Source organism: Moschus berezovskii, chromosome 25 (genome assembly GCF_049115385.1).
Source record: "Moschus berezovskii isolate FMDL1 chromosome 25, NW_MosBer_1.0, whole genome shotgun sequence".
Classification (NCBI taxonomy): Eukaryota; Metazoa; Chordata; class Mammalia; order Artiodactyla; family Moschidae; genus Moschus; species Moschus berezovskii.
In genome coordinates this window covers 31,048,480-31,067,467 of record NC_142484.1, presented here as the reverse complement: position 1 = coordinate 31,067,467, position 18,988 = coordinate 31,048,480, and positions in this window count along the sequence as shown.

Genomic DNA, 18,988 nt, shown 5'->3' with positions numbered 1-18,988 from the left:
GATGGTCAGGAAGGGTGCTCAAGGGAACCCGAGGGCATTTTGGTGTGTCCATTTGGTGAGGCCACCAAACAGGGCCCCTCCCTGTGGGAAGACCAGCAGAGCTGTCACCTCAGGCATCGCTCCCTGAGACCTCACACCCTCAGGACTACCTGAAGCCCTTTGCCTTTATTGAAGGACAAGCTCGTGATGCCACCCTTGGGCCAGAGCTCCCCGTGCCAAGGTGGCCAGCCCCCTTGCCCACATCTCAGTGCCCTACATGGCCCCCCAGGCTAAGATGCAGTCACTGCTTTGTAAACTGCTGTGTGGCCTAAAGCATGGCACTTCTGTGACTGCACCTCTGTTCACCCCAAGCTTCCAGCTTTGTCTCACAAATTATTCCTAAAACATGCCACTGTAAGTGGGGGCATAGTCAAGGTCAGCCTCAAGCCAATTTCTCATGTGTTAAAATCACACAAAACCTCATAGCCCATCCATTTCCTGAACTGCAGTCTGTTCAAACTGACTGCCTAGGTCTGCCTGTGTCCCACGGGGCTCAGGGCTGGTGGGGCGTTTGACAGGGAAATGAGACCCCATGATCGTCTTGCAGAGCAAAACCACCTTGACAACTGGCCCAGAAGAGAGAGGGGCCCAGGCTCCTTTCCAGGCCTTGTGGGGTCTTGGCTCTGGCAGCTCCATCTGTCAGGACAGCCCTGTGACCTCAGTCTCCTTCAGAACCTTCAGGACAGTGTGGCCTCAAGCAGAGAGCCATGGAGACAGTCACCCCAGTCTGGGGCAAAGGGACCAGGCAGGGCCCTGAGGAGAAGAGTTGCCCTGTGGAAGCCAGAGGATCACTGAGCAACCCATAGCATCCAGGGCACCCTACCATATAACACAACAAGCTCAATGGTGCCGCTGCCTGGCTCGGACTTGTGGGCAGGAAGTACACACCCAGTCAGGTGTGTCTGATCTCATTGCTCCCTCTCCTGGTCCTCTTTCCCACCAACTTCCCTGACCCCTCCACCTCAATATATGTATCTGATAGTATTTCAAAGGCTTTATCAACATTCCAGTTAATTGATAGCCCTAGTGTGTTTGAGCCCTTTCTTATGTCAGTCCCTCCCAAAAGCCTTGGTTCCCTTTTAGTGAGGTGCTGGGTAAAGGCCCAGTGGACTCACAAATCCTCTAAAGATCCTGCTGCATTGCAACATGGTTTCTCCCTCCCCAACCCCAATTAGTTCACTTGATAAGCCCATTATTGGGCTTCCCTAGTGGCTCAGTGGTAAAGAATCCACCTGCCAATGCAGGAGACACAGATTCGATCTCTGATTTGGGAAGACCTCACATGCCATGGAGCAACTAAGCCCATGTGCCACAACTATTGCGCCTATGCTCTAGAGCCTGGGGGCCACGACTGTTGAGCCTGTGCGTTACAACTGCTGAAATCTGTGTGCCCTGGAGCCCATGCCCTGCAACAAGGGAAGCCACCGCACTGGAAAGCCTGCATTCCGCAACTATAGTGTGGCCCCCACTCTCCGCAACTAGAGAACAGCCAGTGCAGCAACACATAAATAAGACCCAGCACAACCAAAAATAAATAAAATTAATAAACCCAGTATGAATTTGCTAATAAACGCCCTTTCTTTTGGCATCTCACAGGTTGCCAAATTTCTTGCCATCCGTAGTCTGCCTTCACAAAGCAAAAGAATGACGGTGCAAGGCCGTTCCACACCTCACCCGAGCTGTCGTGACTCTGCGGCCTCCATATCAGCTCATCCTTCAACACTCTGCTTAAACTTTGCCTCCTTGGCTCGCCAAGCAGAGTTGGTTCCAGCCCGCTTTGTACCACCCTCTATCTGGTGTGGGCTTTTATCAGCATACTGCAGCTGTTCACAGACAGTGGTACACTGGTAAATATTTAACAACTAGCTCTCAGGGAAAAGCAATGATCTGTAGCATCGGCCAGTTTTCATGGTGTAAATACTCTCACCATAGTCAATTTCAAGGCACCAACATGAAGTCACTGATCATGGCGGGAGAGAGGGATACAGTGGGCTTTGGAGAGCCTGAGGGAGCCTGCTCCAGCACACATCCCACTGAACCCTGTGCTTCTGGAGGAAGGGGCTCTGCCTGGCTCTTTGCATCACCGATTCCCAACACACAGAAAGTGCTCAATTATGTTTGAGGGACCTGTGAAATAAGACATCTCCACCTGTGAGATAAGATATCCTCCACCTGTGAAATAAGACATTTTTACCATGTCTTATTACAGTAAGACAAATTTACTCAATTCCATCTTGCTCAAACTTTTTCCTATAACACACAAAAAAGTCCAAAGGTCCCTGGCTCTTTACAGACAGGCTTCAACCTACTTAAGAGCACTGACTCTGGAATTAGACTGCCTGGAATCAAATCCTGGCTTTGCTACTTAATGCCTATATGACTTTCAGCAAGTTATGTAACTTCTCTGTTTCCTTGTCTGTAAAGTGATGGTGATAGTATCTACAACTCATAGTATTGTTCCAAGGGTTTAATGAGGACTACATCTTCAGCTTTTTGAATAGGGCCACGAGTATAGTAAGTACTCTACTCACTACTTCATTACTTACTACCATTACTGTAAGCATTACTATCATCATCATCATCATGATTTTCTGTCTGTATATTTCTCTTTTTTTTCATTTTCTGCTTTGATTTCTTTTTAATTAATTTATTTTAATTGGAGGTTAATTACAATATTGTAGTGGTTTTTGCCGTACATTCACATGAATCACCCATGGGTGCACGTGTGTTCCCCATCCTGAAGCCCCCTCCCACCTTCCTCCCCATTTCATCCCTCAGGGTCATCCCAGTGTACCAGCCCCAAGCACCCTGCCTCATGCATCAAATCTGGACTGGCGATCTATTTCACATATGATAATATACATGTTTCAATGCTCTTCTCTCAAATCATCCCACCCTCGCCTTCTCCCACAGAGTCCAAAAGTCTGTTTTTTACATCTGTGTCTCTTTTGCTGTCTCACATATAAGATCATCGTTACCATCTTTATAAATTCCATATATATGAGTTAATATACTGCATTGGTGTTTTTCTTTCTGACTTACTTCACTCTGTGTAACAGGCTCCAGTTTCATCCACTGCATTAGAACTGATTCAAATGCATTCTTTTTAATAACTGAGTAGAGTCCCTTGGACTGCAAGGAGATCCAGCCAGTCCATTCTAAAGATCAATCCTGGGTGTTCATTGGAAGGACTGATGCTAAAGCTGAAACTCCAATACTTTGGCCACCTCATGCAAAGAGTTGACTCACTGGAAAAGAGTCTGATGCTGGGAGGGATTGGGGGCGGGAGGAGAAGGGGACGACAGAGAATGAGATGGCTGGATGGCATCACCGACTCGATGGACATGAGTTTGAGTGAACTCTGGGAGTTGGTGATGGACAGGGAGGCCTGGCGTGCTGTGATTCATGGGGTCGCAAAGAGTCGGACACGACTGAGCGACTGAACTGGACTGAACTGAACTGAATATTCCATTGTGTATATGTACCACAGCTTTCTTATCCATTCGTCTGTCGATGGACATGTAGGTTGCTTCCATGTCCTGGCTATCATAAACAGTGCTGCGATGAACACTGGGGTACGCATGTCTCTTTTGTCCGTATCTTTCATTGCTATCTTACTCACTCATGCCCTTAGTGTCCCCTGCGCAATCTAACTCCTGACCTTTGCCCAAGGCACTCCTACTGCTTGAAGCATCCCACCTCTCCTCTCCAGTGACCCAAACCCTGTCCATCCACAGTGGACTCCCTTCTCACCCTCCACTACCCTCTCACCAAGCCCTTTCTCCTCTGGCCTTTCAGTGCCCTCTGGTTGGCATATGCACGGGTCTGAAAATCAGATTCTCAAATCACACAGTCTGTTTCTTCACATACTCTTTTAAATACCTAACGTAAACCGACCCCAGGGTTGGGCCTCTGAGAAAGTAAAGATGAACCCTGCACATTCCTGCCTCAGGGTGTGCAGTGGGGGAGAGAGGTAAACAAATTCAAATCGGGTGGGCAGTACTAAGTTTCCTGCTCCAGGTGGAGTAGGCCACAGAGATGGGATAGCCCCAGTGTTCATGCCACTTTACCGTTTAATAAGCAGTTTGCTCTCTTTTATTCATTTAATCCTCACAACAAGGCTCTGAGAGAAGAAGCAAAAGAAGGACTTTTTTTAATAGATGAGGATGAAATGACTTGCCTGTGAACACACCGTGTGTAAGAACAGTGCCAGCACACAGTAGGTAGGTTTAGTCGCTCAGTTGTGTCTGACTCATTGTGACCCCATGGACTGTAGCCTGCCAGGCTTCTCTGTCCATGGGGGGCTTCTCTAAGCAAGAATACTGGAGTTGGTTGCCATTTCTTAAGGGGATCTTCCTGACCCAGGGATCAAACTCTGGTCTCCTGCATTGCAGGCAGACTTTTTACCGACTGATCCACCAGGGTGGCCAATTATGAAACTGAATTCTACCTCATTTGATTCAAGTTAAGTGGCCAAGTCAAGATGAAAACCTAGTCTGAACCCTCCTTCAGGATTAATTCCCCTCAATTGTGAAGCCAAAAACAGAACTAGGCTTCCAAGTGCCAGGACTCTGATCTAGGCTTTTCCACTAATGTTCCAGGTGACCTCGGGCAAATCACATCCAGTCCTGGGTCAGAAAGCATCCTTCAGTTCAATTCAGTTCAGTTCAGTCGCTCAGTTGTGACCAACTCTTTGCAACCCCATGAATCACAGCACGCCAGGCCTCCCTGTCCATCACCAACTCCCAGAGTTCACTCAAACTCATGTCCATCGAGTCGGTGATGCCATCCAGCCATCTCATTCTCTGTCGTCCCCATCTCCTCCCACCCCCAATCCCTCCCAGCATCAGACTCTTTTCCAGTGAGTCAACTCTTTGCATGAGGTGGCCAAAGTATTGGAGTTTCAGCTTCAGCATCAGTCCTTCCAATGAACACCCAGGATTGATCTCCTTTAGAATGGACTGGTTGGATCTCCTTGCAGTCCAAGGGACTCTCAAGAGTCTTCTCCAGCACCACAGTTCAAAAGCATCAATTCTTCGGCGATCAGCTTTCTTCACAGTCCAACTCTCACATCCATCCATGACCATGGGAAAAACCATAGCCTTGACTAGATGGACCTTGGTTGGCAAAGTAATGTCTCTGCTTTTTAATAGACTATCAAGGTTGGTCATAACTTTCCTTCCAAGGAGTACGCGTCTTTTAATTTCCTGGCTGCAATCAGCATCCGCAGTGATTTTGGAGCCCAAAAAAATAAAGTCCGATACTGTTTCCACTGTTTCCCCACCTATTTCCCATGAAGTGATGGGACCAGATGCCATGATCTTTGTTTTCTGAATGTTGAGCTTCAAGCCAACCTTTTCACTCTCCTCTTTCACTTTCATCAAGAGGCTTTTGAGTTCCTCTTCACTTTCTGCCATAAGGGTGGTGTCATCTGCATATCTGAGGTTATTGATATTTCTCCCGGCAATCTTGATTCCAGCTTGTGTTTCTTCCAGCCCAGCGTTCCTCATGATGTACTCTGCATATAAGACAAAAAGGTAGAGTTAAGCTCTACCAGCTAGAAGTCTCTTCCAGCCAGAGTTGGATGGAAGAATGGTCCTCCGAGCTCTGGAGCTGTGCGAGCAGTTAAAAATCCCTTGATGGGGTGGTCAGGGGGCTTCTGGCACTGGACTGGCCCTGCTTGTCTTCTGCCATCTTTTCATCCTGTGAACACACTCAGTGATAGAGCAGTCCTAGAATTTTTGTATCTTCCAGTGTGAAATGCTATACATTATTAAGTGCTTCTGAGGCTAAAATAACCAACCAAAGGGGAATCACTCAGATATCACGTCATACTACTAATATTCCCTTGTGCTGGGTCCCTCAGTCGTGTCCAACTCTTTGCGACCCCATGGACTGTAGCCCACTGGGCTCCTCTGTCTATGGGGATTCTCCAGGCAAGAACACTGGAGTGGAATGCTATGCTCTCCTCCAGGGGATCTCCCCAACCCAGGGATTGAGCCCAGATCTCCCGCATTGCAGGCGGATTCTTTACCATCAGAGCACCAGGGAAGTCTAGTATTCCTTTGAGTGAAGAGTGAAGTCCTAAAACTTTTGTGAGGATGAGGTTCATTCCACTGAAACACAGCACCCCCACATCCTTAAAGGGAGAGGGAGATTAGACAAGCTGAGCCCCCCCCTCCACCAGCATTCCTGGGAGGCTTCCTTACTTGCCTGCTAAGAGAATGGACTGTCAAAACGTGACATTCATTGGCTATTTTGGGCATAGAATCTGAGAATGTTGTGACAGGAGGAAATTTATATCTGACCACCAAAGGTGACGAGGAAAGAGAACTGGCTTTGGGTCAAGCAGACCAGTCCAAACACTGGCTCTGCTGTGTGACCTTGGTAAGCAACACCATCTCTCTCAGTCTCAATGACTTCAATTAGGAAGTGGGGATAAAAATACCTGCTACCTACCTCGTAGAGTGATTATAAGAATGAAATGAGGAAATGCATGGATGGTGCCTGGCTCCCTTATCTTGGCCCTGAATTTTTTGCTCTCCACACTGGAACACTGGATGGGGGGATCACTCTGAAAGCAGGGACCACCTCTCTACCTCTAGATCTCTAGCCTTCAGCACACTGCCTCCAAGGGGAGCTCCTCAGTTCACTTTGTTGAATAAATGACTGAACTCCGCTGCTTTACCCATAAGGAGATGGGTCCAGAGTGGTGGAGGGACTTGTTCCAGTTAGCGGGTCAGGGAGGACCCAGGACCCTTGCCTCCTAGCCCTCGTCTTTCCCATACGCTGCACCTGTCCACACCACATCTTGCAAAGCCCTCTTTGCACACAGGAGCCTTTCTTTCTTTTGGTTTTTGTTTTTTGTTTTGTTGGGTTTTTTTATGGTTGCTTTTTTTTTTGGGGGGGGGGTCTTTCTTCTTTCAACATCTTGGTTGGAGAGTTAGCAGCGTTGGAACCAGAACCCAGGTCTGTCGGGCCCCTAAGCCATGAGCTCACTCTTTGAGGTACACCAACAGCTCAAGTGAGGCCTATGCTGCTTTTTAGATCTGTTCCCCAGCCATGAACTCAGCTAGTTCTGCAAGTGATGAGCATCAGTTGGGAAGGTGTCTCACCACCCTACTTCTCTGCATAAATCTGACCTTGAATAAGGGCCAAAATCTGAGGCTGAAGGCCCAGTGGCCTTGCCTGTTCCCCTTCAGTAGATTTTTCCAAAAGGAGAGAAACAAGACTTACTCTTTCATCAATTCTAAGACATTTTTCACATTCCAACATTTCTGAAATCAGGGGGAGACTTAACAATTGATAGGATCTTTCAATTATAATTGACAATATTTATTCTTTTTATTTTTTATTCTTATTTTTAAAAATATTTATTTGAAAAAATAAATAAATAAAAAATATTTGTTTGGTTGCACCGGGTCTCACATGTGGGATCTTTAAGTTTAGGCATGTAGGATCTAGTCCCCTGACCAGGAATTGAACCCAGGACCTCTGTATTAGGAGCAAAGAGTCTTAGCCACTGGACCACCAAGGAAGTCCCCAATGGCATTTATTCTTAAGTGGTAAAGTATAAAATAAACTTGTGTCTTGAAATTGTCTTAGGTAAATGAAATTCAACATTAACCAGCAGAGGCAATGGCACTGCAGGTCTGCATACCCTTCCCCCTGGGCTAATTTGACCCTGGAAGCTCGCTTCCTTCACTTCTGGCCCACCATCCTTATTTTACAGGTAGGGAAAATGGCCAGGGCCCCAAAGCTAATCGGTGGCAGGGCCGGGTCAACTTCCTGTGGGCTGCCCCTGCTCCTCCCCACGTCATTTGTTTTTTTAATTTTTATGTATTTATTTTTGGCTATGCTGGGTGTTTGTTGCTGCACATGGACTTGCTTTAGTTGCGGCAAGAGAGGGCTACACTTCATTGAGGTGTGTGGATGTCTCATTGCGTTGGCTTCTCTTTTTTCGGAGCACCAGCTCTAGTTGCGGTACACGGACACAGTTGGTGGTGGTGCACAGGCTTAGTTGCTCCACAACATGTGGGATCTTCCCTGACCAGGGATCAAACCCATGTCCCCTGTATTGGCAGGCAGACTCTTAACCACTGGACCACCAGCGAAGCCCAGATGTTCTTTTAAGAAGAGGAAACTTGGACAGAGACAGACATACAAGGGAAACCGTGTGAAGACACAGGGAGAAGATGGCCATCTGCAAACCTAGGATGGAGGTCTCCGAAGAATCCAACCCTGTTAATGCCTTTAGACTTCTAACCCCTAAAACTATGAGAAAACAAGTTTTTGTCCTTTGAGACCCCGAGTTTTTGATACATTGTAATGGTACCCTTAGCTGACTAGGACAGTGAAGAGGCTGAGGCACAGAGAAGTAAAGCAGCAAGGAGGAGGCTGAAGGAGGATTTTGCACATAGGCAGTTGGCTTCATAACTGATGCTCCAAACCACCACGTCCACCACTGAGAAGCCCCCATGGCCAGGGAATGCCTATATGACCACCAAAATAAGCTTAGTTACAGGAATTTCCCGATGGTTCAATGATTAGGACTCCACAGTTTCACTGCCAAGGGCTTGGGGCCGATTCCTAGTTTGGGAACTAAGATCCCACAAGCTGTAGCACGGTTTAATAATAATAAGCATAGTTACAGTATGTCACCATTATGGAGTTATTGACTGTATTCCCCACACTGTATATTTCATACCCTGACCCACTTATTTTGCAACTGAAAGTTTATATTTCTAATCTACCTCACCTATTTCTTTCCTTCAGCTTCTCCCCTTTCCCCACAGGCCTGTTCATTCCCTGTATCTACAACTCTGTTTTTGTTTTCTTTGTTCATTTGTTTTGGTTTTCAGATTCCACATACAAGTGAAATCATTCTGTATTTGTTTTTCTGTCTGATTTACTTCATTTAGCAAAACCTCCAGGTCCATCCATGTTGTCATAAACAGCAAGATTTTATTCTTTTCATGGCTGAGTGCTGCTGCTGCTGCTGCTAAGTCACTTCAGTCGTGTCCAACTCTATGTGACCCCATAGACGGCAGCCCACCAGGCTCCCCCGTCCCTGGGATTCTCCAGGCAAGAGCATCTAGGGGACTTTCCTCATAGCTCAGTTGGTAAATCATCTGCCTGCAATGCAGGAGACCCAGGTTCGATTCCTGGGTCGGGAAGATCCCCTGGGGTAGGAAATGGTAACCCACTCCAGTATTCTTGCCTCGAGAATCCCATGGACAGAGGAGCCTGACAGGCTACAGTCCACGGGGTCACAATAGTCGGACACGACTTAGCGACTAAACCACCAACCACCACCATAGATACAGATGGATAGGTAGATCATTGTTCCATTATTCATTCATCTATCAATGGACACTGACGTTTCCATACCTTGGTTATTATACATAAACATAGGGGTGCATATATATTTTCTAATTAATATTTTCATTTTCATTGGATAAATAACCAGGAGTGGAATTTCTGGATCATACTGCAGTTTTATTTTTATTTATTTTTGACTAATTCTCACCACTTTCTTTTTTTAATTTATTTTAATTGGAGGCTAATTACTTTACAATATTGTAGTGGTACTGTGTTACATAGTGAATGCACCAATGTACACTCTCACCAACAGTGCACAAGGATTTCCTTCTCCAAATCCTCTTCAACACTTGTTATGTATTGTCTATTTGATAGTAGTCATTCTAACAGGTGTGAAGTGATATCACTGTGGTTTTGATTTGGTTTTCCCTGATGAATAGTGACGCTGAGCATCTTTTCGTGTGCCTGTTGGCCATCTGTGTGTCTTCTTTGGAAATTGGGTTGTTTGTAGTTTTGATGTGGCGTTGTATGATTTGTTGGTATATTTTTGGTTTTGTTTTTCAGTTGCTAAGTTGTGTCCCACTGTTTGCAACCCCATGAAATGCAGCATGCCAGGCTTCCCTGTCCTTCACTATCTCCCAGAGCTGGGTCAAACTCATGCCCATTGAGTCAGTGGCCATCCAGCCATCTCATCCTCTGTCACCCACTTCTTCTCCTGCCCCCAATCTTTCCCAGCATCGGAGTCTTTTCCAGTGAGTCGTCTCTTCACATCAGGTGACTGAAGTACTGCCGCTTCAGTCCTTCCAATGAATATTCAGGGTTGATTTCTTTTAGGATTGACTGGTTTGATCTCCTTGCTGTCCAAGGGACACTCAAGAGTCTTCACCAGCACCACAGCTCAAAAGCATCAGGTCTTAGCACTCAACCTTCTTTATGGTCCAACACCCACATCCATATATGATAACTGGAAAAACCACAGCTTTGACTATATGGACCTTTGTCAGCAAAATGATGTCTCTGTTTCTTAATAGGCTGTCTAGGTTTGTCATAGTTTCCTTCCAAGGAACAACTATCTTTTAATTTCATGGCTTCAGTCACCACCCACAGTGATTTTGAAGCCCAGAAAAATAAAAATCTGCTGCTGTTTCCATTTTTTCCCATCTATTTGCCACAAAGTGATGGGACTGGATGCCATGGTCTTAGTTTTTTGAACGTTCAGTTTTAAAACATCTTTTTCACTCTCCTCTTTCATCTTCATCAAAAGACTCTAATTCCTCTTCCCTTTCTGCCATTAGGGTGGTGTCATCTGCATATCTGAGGTTATTGATTCTATAATCTATCTTGATTCCAACTTGTCATCCAGCCTGATATTTTGCATGACATACTCTGCATATAAGTTAAATAAGCAGGGTGACAATATACAGCCTTGACGTACCCTTTCCCCATTTGGAACCAGTCCACTGTTCCATGTCCTGTTCTAACTGTTGCTCCTTGTCCTGCATACAGGTTTCTCAGGAGACAGGTAAGGTGATTTGGTATTCCTGTCTCTAAGAATTTTCCACAGTTTGTTGTGATCCACATAGTCAAAGGCTGCACCATAGTCAATGAAGCAGAAGTAGATGATTTGGGGAATTCCCTTGGTTTTTCTATGATCCAGTGGATGTTGGCAATTTGATCTCTGGTTCCTCTACCTTTTCTAACCCTTACTGGATATATCATTGCAAGTATCGTATCCTATTCAGTAGGTGACCTTTTCATTTTGTTGACAATAGTTTCCTTCACTTTGAAAAGCTTTTTAGTTTGATGTAGTTTTGTTTATTTTTTGCTTCTGTTTCCCTTGGCTGAGGAGACATATCCAAAAAGTATATTTACTAAGACCGATGTCAAAGAGATTACTGTCTGTTTTCTTCTAGAGGTTTTATGGTTTCAGATCATACATTTAAGTCTTCAGTACACTTTGAATTTATTTTTGTGCTTGGTGTGAGAGAGTAGTCCAATTTGATTCTTTTTCATGTACCTGTCCGATTTTCCCAACACTACTGATTGAAGAGATTGTCATTTCTCATTATATATTCTTCCCTCCTTTGTCACAGATTAATTGCCCAGAATGTGGGTTCATTTCTTGGCCATTATGTTTCACTGATCCTCTGCCAGTCGTTGTTATTGTTGTTCAGTTGCTAAGTAATGTCTGACTCTTTGTGACCCCACGTACTGTAGCATAACACGCTCCTCCGTCCTCCACTATCTCCCAGAGTTTGTTCAAATTCATGTCCACTGAGTCAGTCATGCTCTCTAACCATCTCATCCTCTGCTGCTCTCTTCCACTTTTGTCTTCAGTCTTTCCCAGCATCAGGGTCTTCTCCAATAGGAAGGCTCTTTGCTTCAGGTGGTCAAAGTTATGGAGCTTCAGCTTCAGCATCAGTCCCTTCCAGTGAATATTCAGGACTGATTTCCTTTAGGACTGACTGGTTTGATTTCCTAACTGTCCAAGTGACTCTGAAGAGCCTTCTCCAGAACCACAGTTCAATAGCCTCAATCCTCCAGTGCTCAGCCTTCTTTATGGTTGAGCTCTCACAACTATACATGACTACTGGAAAAACCATAGCTTTGACTATACAGACATTTGTCAGAAAGTGATGTCTGTGCTTTTTAATGCTCTATCTATGTTTGTCATCAAGAGGCTCTTTAATTCTTCGCTTTCTGCCATAAGTGTGTGTCATCTGCATATCTGAGGTTATTGATATTTCTCCCAGCAATCTTGATTCCAGCTTGTGCTTCATCCAGCCTAGAATTTCACATAATGTTCTCTGCATATAAGTTATAAGCAGGGTGACAAAATACAACCTTGATGTACTCCTTTCTTGATTTGGAACCAGTCTGTTGTTCCATGTCTAGTTCTTACTGTTGCTTCTAGACCTGCATAAGATTTTTCAGGAAGAAGAACTACATACATACAGATTTCTCAGGAGGAAGATTTCTCAGGAGGAAGAAGAACTAAAGAGCCTCTTGATGAAAGTGAAAGAGGAGAATGAAAAAATTGGCTTAAAACTCAACATTCAGAAAACTAAGATCATGGCATCTGGTCTCATCACTTCATGGCAAATAGATGGGGAAACAATGGAAACAGTGACAGACTTTATTTTGGGGGGCTCCAAAATCACTGCAGATGGTGACTGCAGCCATGAAATTAAAAGACACTGGCTCCTTGAAAGAAAAGTTATGACCAACCTAGACAGCATATTAAAAAGCAGAGACATTACTTTGCCAACAAAGGTCTGTCTAGTCAAAGCTATGGTTTTTCCAGTAGTCGTGTATGGATGTGAGAGTTGGACTATAAAGAAAGCTGAGCATCGAAGAATTGATGCTTTTGAACTGTGGTGTTGGAGAAGATTCTTGAAAGTCCTTTGAACTGCAAGGAGATCCAACCTGTCCATCCTAAAGGAGATCAATCCTGAGTATTCACTGGAAGGACTGATGCTAAAGCTGAAATTCCAATACTTTGGCCATCTCATGTGAAGAGTTGACTCACTGGAAAAGACCCTGATGCTGGGAGGGAATGGGGGCAGGAGGAGAAGAGGACGACAGAGGATGAGATGGCTGGATGGCATCACCGACTTGATACACATGAGTTTGGGTGAACTCCGGGAGTTGGTGATGGACAGGGAGGCCTGGCGTGCTGTGATTCATAGGGTTGCAAAGAGTAGGACACGACTGAGCGACTGAACTGAACTGTAGCATGCCAGGCTTCCCTGTCCATCACCAACTCCTGGAGCTTGCTCAAACTCATGTCCATCCAGTCGGTGATGCCATTCAACCATCTCATCCTCTGTTGTCCCCTTCTCCTCCCATCTTCAATCTTTCCCAGCATCAGTGTCTTTTCCAATGTGTCAGTTCTTCACATCAGGTGGCCAAAGTATTGGAGTTTCAGCTTTAGCGTCAGTCCTTCCAATGAATATTCAGGACTGATTTCTTTTAGGATTGACTGGTTTGATCTCCTTGCAGTCCAAGGGACTCTCAGGAGACTTCTGCAACACCACAGTTGCAGAAGCATCAATTCTTCGGCGCTCAGCTTTCTATATGGTCCAACTCTCACATCCATACATGACTACTGGAAAAACCATAGCCTTGACTAGACAGACCTTTGCCAGCAAAGCAACATCTCCACTTTTTAATATGTTGTCCAAGTTGGTCACAGCTTTTCTTCCAAGGAACAAGCATCTTTTAATTCTTTCTGACCCATGGACTGTAGCCTGCCAGGTTCCTCTGTCCATGGGATTCTCCAGGCAAGAATACTAGAGTGGGTTGCTATTTCCTACTCCACGGGATCTTCCCAACCCAGGGATTGAACCCGTGTCTCTTACATCTCCTTTGTTGGCAGGCACCCTAGCACTAGCTCTATCTGGGAAACCCTTATTAATGTGGGCCTTCTTTTTTTCTTGATGAATTTGCCTAAAGGTTTATCAATTTTATCTTTTCAAAGTACCAGCTCTTGGTTTTACCTTTTCTACCTTTTTTTAGTATTTTTCTTTTTTTTGTTTTTTCTGATCTTTACGAATTCTTTCCTTCTGCTAACTTTGGATTTGCTGGTTCTTATTTTTCTAGTTACTTTAGGTGTAATATTAGGTTGTTTATTTGAGATTTGTCTTGCTTCCTAAGTAGGTGTGTATCACTATAAGAACTGCGTTTACTGCAGCCCATAGATTTTGGATTTTTTGTTTGTTTTCATTTTTCTGTATGTATTTTTTATATTTCTTCTCTGATTTATTCATTGATCCATTGGTTGTTCAGCAGCATATTGTTTAGCTTTCATGTGTTTGTGTTTTTTACAGGGTTTTTTTCTTATAAGTGATTTCTAGTCTCATAGTATTACTGTCCGGAGCAGGCAATGGCAAGCCACTCCAGTACTCTTGCCTAGAAAATCCCATGGATGGAGGAGCCTGGTAGGCTGGGGTCGCTACTAGTCGGACACGACTGAGCGACTTCACTTTCACACATTGGAGAAGGAAATGGCAACCCACTCCAGTGTTCTTGCCTGGAGAATCCCAGGGACGGGGGAGCCGGTGGGCTTCCATCTATGGGGTCACACAGAGTCGGACACGACTGAGGTGACTTAGCAGCAGCAGCAGCCACCCATCCCTCGGCTGCCTCTGGATACAGGTGCTTAGAACTTTTGATTCAATAATCAGTTCCAACTGTACCGAAGAGCTGGAGAACGCTGGCATTGAGGTGCTGAAGTACTCCCAGGTACGACCAAGCCCTGGGCGAGCTTACTACCCTTGGTCATCTATCTGTCCTGCACCCCACTAGTTTTATCAACACAAATTACATCTACCCCTGTCAGTTTATTCCTTTCTAGAGTACTTCCAAGTCTTTTCTTTATCCTAAGAAGCTGTATTTCAGACTGATGTTTTAATGAAGTCTAAGGTGTAAAAGGCAATGGCAAGCCACTCCAGTACTCTTGCCTAGAAAATCCCATGGATGGAGGAGCCTGGTAGGCTGCAGTCCATGGGGTCGCTACTAGTCGGACACGACTGAGCGACTTCACTTTCACACATTGGAGAAGGAAATGGCAACCCACTCCAGTGTTCTTGCCTGGAGAATCCCAGGGACGGCAGAGCCTGATCGGCTGCCATCTATGGGGTCGCCCAGAGTCGGACACGACTGAAGTGACTTAGCAGCAGCAGCAGCAGTATTATGGTCAGGAAAGATGCTTAGTACGATTTCAATTTTCTTAAACTTGCCAAGGCTTGTTTTGTTCCCTGCTGCTGCTGCTGCTAAGTCACTTCAATTGTGTCCAACTCTGTGCAACCCCATAGACGGCAGCCCACGAGGCTCCTCCATCCTGGGATTCTCCAGGCAAGAACACTGAAGTGGGTTGCCATTTCCTTCTCCAATGCATGAAAGTGAAGTCGCTCAGTCATGTCCGACTAGTAGCGACCCCATGGGCTGCAGTTTACCAGGCTCCTCTGTCCATGGGATTTTCCAGGCAAGAGTATTGGAGTGGCTTGCCATTGCCTTCTCTGCGTTTTGTTCCCTGCTGCTGCTAAGTCACTTCAGTCGTGTCCGACTCTGTGTAACCCCATAGACGGAAGCCCACCAGGCTCCCCCGTCCCTGGGATTCTCCAGGCAAGAACACTGGAGTGGGTTGCCATTTCCTTCTCCAATGTGTGAAAGTGAAAAGTGAAAGTGAAGTCGCTCAGTCGTGTCCAACTAGTAGCGACCCCATGGACTGCAGCCTACCAGGCTCCTCTGTCCATGGGATTTTCCAGGCAAGAGTATTGGAGTGGCTTGCCATTGCCTTCTCTGTGATTTGTTCCCTAGCATGTGCTATATCCTGAAGAATGTTCTATGTGACTTGAAAATAATATGTATTCTGCTGCTTTAAATCCATTTGGTCTAATATATTATTTAAGGCCTGTGCTCCTTTATTTTCTGTCTGAATGATCTGTCCATTGGTGTAAGGGGGGTGTTAAAGTCCCCAACTATTATGTTACTGTTGAGTACTTCTTTTATGGCTGTTTTAGTTTTAGTATTTGCCTCATGTATTGAGGTGCTCCTATACCAGGTGCATATATATTTACAATTGCTATGTCCTCTTAGATTGATTCCTTGATCATTATGTGGTATTTTCTGCCTCTTGTAAAGATTTTATTTTAAAATCTATTCTGTCTGATGTGTGTTGCTACTTTGGCTTCTTTTGATTTCATTTGTGTGGAATACCTTTTTCCATCCCCTCATTTTCAGTCTGTATATGTCTCTAGATTTGAAGTGATTTTCTTGCAGGCAGCAAATATATGGGTCTTGTTTTTGTGTCCATTCAGCCTGACTGTGTCTTTTGGTTGGAGTATTTAGTTCATTTACATTTAAGATAATTATCAATATGTATGTTCTTATTACTTTGGCCACCTCATGCGACGAGTTGACTCACTGGAAAAGAGTCTGATGCTGGGAGGGACTGGGGGCAGGAGAAGGGGACGACAGAGAATGAGATGGCTGGATGGCATCACCGACTCAATGGACATGAGTTTGAGTGAACTCTGGGAGTTGGTGATGGACAGGGAGGCCTGGCGTGCTGTGATTCATGGGGTCGCAAAGAGTCGGACACGACTGAGCGACTGAACTGAACTGAACTGACAATCATATATACACATACATGAGTGTTTTTAAGTTGCTGACAATTGGTCTGGCTGGTTGCCATGCCCTGCCTTGTGTACAGGTTGCCAGCTGCTGGTGGGCAAAGTCAGGCCATAAAGCAGCTGGCTACATAACCTGGGGCCCCAGGGTTAGTGCTGGCCCACTGGTAGGTAGAGCCAGGTGCTATGTGGGTGGTTGCAGGACCAGGGGTCTGCTGGTGGATGGGGCCAGTTCCTGACATGCCTTTCTGCTGGACCTAGGGTGTCCCAAACTTAATATTGGTCCCTTAGAGGGTGGGGCTGTATCCCAGGGCAGCTGGCTTAGACGTAGATGGAGCCAGCTCCTGACATGCCTTTCTGCTGGATCCAGGGTGTCCCAAAGTTAATGTCAGCTATATCTGGGGCAGCAGTCTTAGTGGTCCAAGGTGACTCAGTGCTGGTGTTAGCCTGCTGATGGGCAGGACAATGCCCAGAGCTAGTGCGTGCCCACCAGTAGGCACAGCCAGGTCCTCAAGGTCTCTGGCTGTAGGGCCCTGGGGGTCCCAGAGCTGGTGTGAGCCCATTGTTGGGCAGTTCTTGACACAGCTGGCTGCAGGGTGTGGGGTGTCCTGTAGCTTGTGTCAGGCCACTGGGGCATGCTGTCAGATTCCAGGGCAGCTGGCTGAGGGGTGCAAGATGTCTCAGAGCCAGTGGCGGCCTGCTGGTGTGTTGAGTAGATCCAAGCACTAACAAGTTAGAGGAAGGATCCCATAAAGGCACTTGCCAGTACCAGGGTTCTCATGGTAGAATGAGCTCCCCCAAATAGCTGCCACCAGTGTCTGTGTCCCAGTGTGAGCTCCTGTTGCCTCCTGACTCTCTGGGAGACTCTCCAAGATCAGAAAGTGAGTCTAATCCAGGATCCTTTTAAATTTCTGCTTCTGCTCTGAATCCTAGAATGTGTAAGATTTTGTGAGCATCCTTTAAAAGTGTAGTCTCTATTTCCCACTGCCCTATGGCTCTCCAAAAGAAAGTTCTGCATGCCTTCAAAGCCAAACATTCTGGGGCTTATCTTCCTGGTGCAGGAACCCTGGGCTGGTAAGCCCAGTGTGGGCCTTGGACCCCTCAGTCCCCGGAAACAACCTCTGCAATTGTAATTATCCTTCATTAGTGGGTCACCCACCCAGGGGTATCGGTCTTGACTATCCCATGTCTCCACCCCTCCTACCCATCTCATTGTTGTTCTTTCTTTATACCTTTAACTGCAAAAGATCTTTTCAGCCAGTCTTTTAGTCTTTCTCATCAATAGTTCTCTATAAGTAATTGTAATTTTGGCATGCCTGTGAGAGGAGGTGAGCTCAGGGTCTTCCTAATCTGTCACCTTTGTCATCCTCCACTTCCCAAACTTGGAGTGTTTCTATTCTAAGGATGTAGGCACCGTTAGGGCTGGGGGCACAGACCTGAGTCTGTCCTCCTGGTTGTCACTGCCCACTGGGGACAACAGGCAAAGAAACAGATAATTTCTACATCCTGAGATCATTGCTTTATTAGAAGAATAAAGGTGAGGGGGTGAGGGAGAGCTCAGAGAACTAGGGACCATGTTGGAGAAGAAACAGGGGACAGTCAAAGATACCTCACCTAGGAGAATACCCTTATGGTAGATACTGAATGGTGAGTAGAAGTTTCCTAGGCAAGGAAAGGCATTTTAGCCATAAAGGACATTATGTACAAGTAATAATAATAGCTAATATCAATTAAGCACTCATTACATATTAGACATGATGCTGGGCACTGTACTTGCTTTATCTCATTCAGTCTCCACAACAACACCATGTGATAGATGGGTACTATAATCATTTTAATAGATGATAAAACTAAAGCTCAAATCCAACCAGTCCATTCTAAAGGAGATCAATCCTGGGTGTTCATTGGAAGGACGGATGCTAAAGCTGAAACTCCAATACTTTGGCCACCTCATGCGACGAGTTGACTCACTGGAAAAGACTCTGATGCTGGGAGGGATTGGGGGTGGGAGGAGACGGGGACGACAGAGAACGAGATGGCTGGATGGCATCACCGACTCGATGGACACGAGTTTGAGTGAATTCCGGGAGTTGGTGATGGACAGGGAGGCCTGGCGTGCTGCGATTCATGGGGTCGCAAAGAGTCGGACACGACTGAGCAACTGAACTGAACTGAACTGAAAGTCTCACAACTGTTAAATAGTAGGACCAGGATTCCTACCCTGGTCTACTTTCTCAAGAGCCTGTGTTTTCACCACCACCATGTTACCATCTGGAATTGAGTTAATAAAAGAAGTGTAATGTTTTATTAATCATTTCTCTGATTTTTTCCTAACTGTGATTAATGGTTATCAGCTCTTCGTCTAGCCTTTTCTGACCTCAGCGTAGGGGGGAGTTCCATGTCTTGGGACACATGGACTCATGTGACAATGAGATAGGGGAAGATAAGATGTGCCCAGAGCTAGTTTACAGTTGGAAGTTTCTAGGACCTTGTGA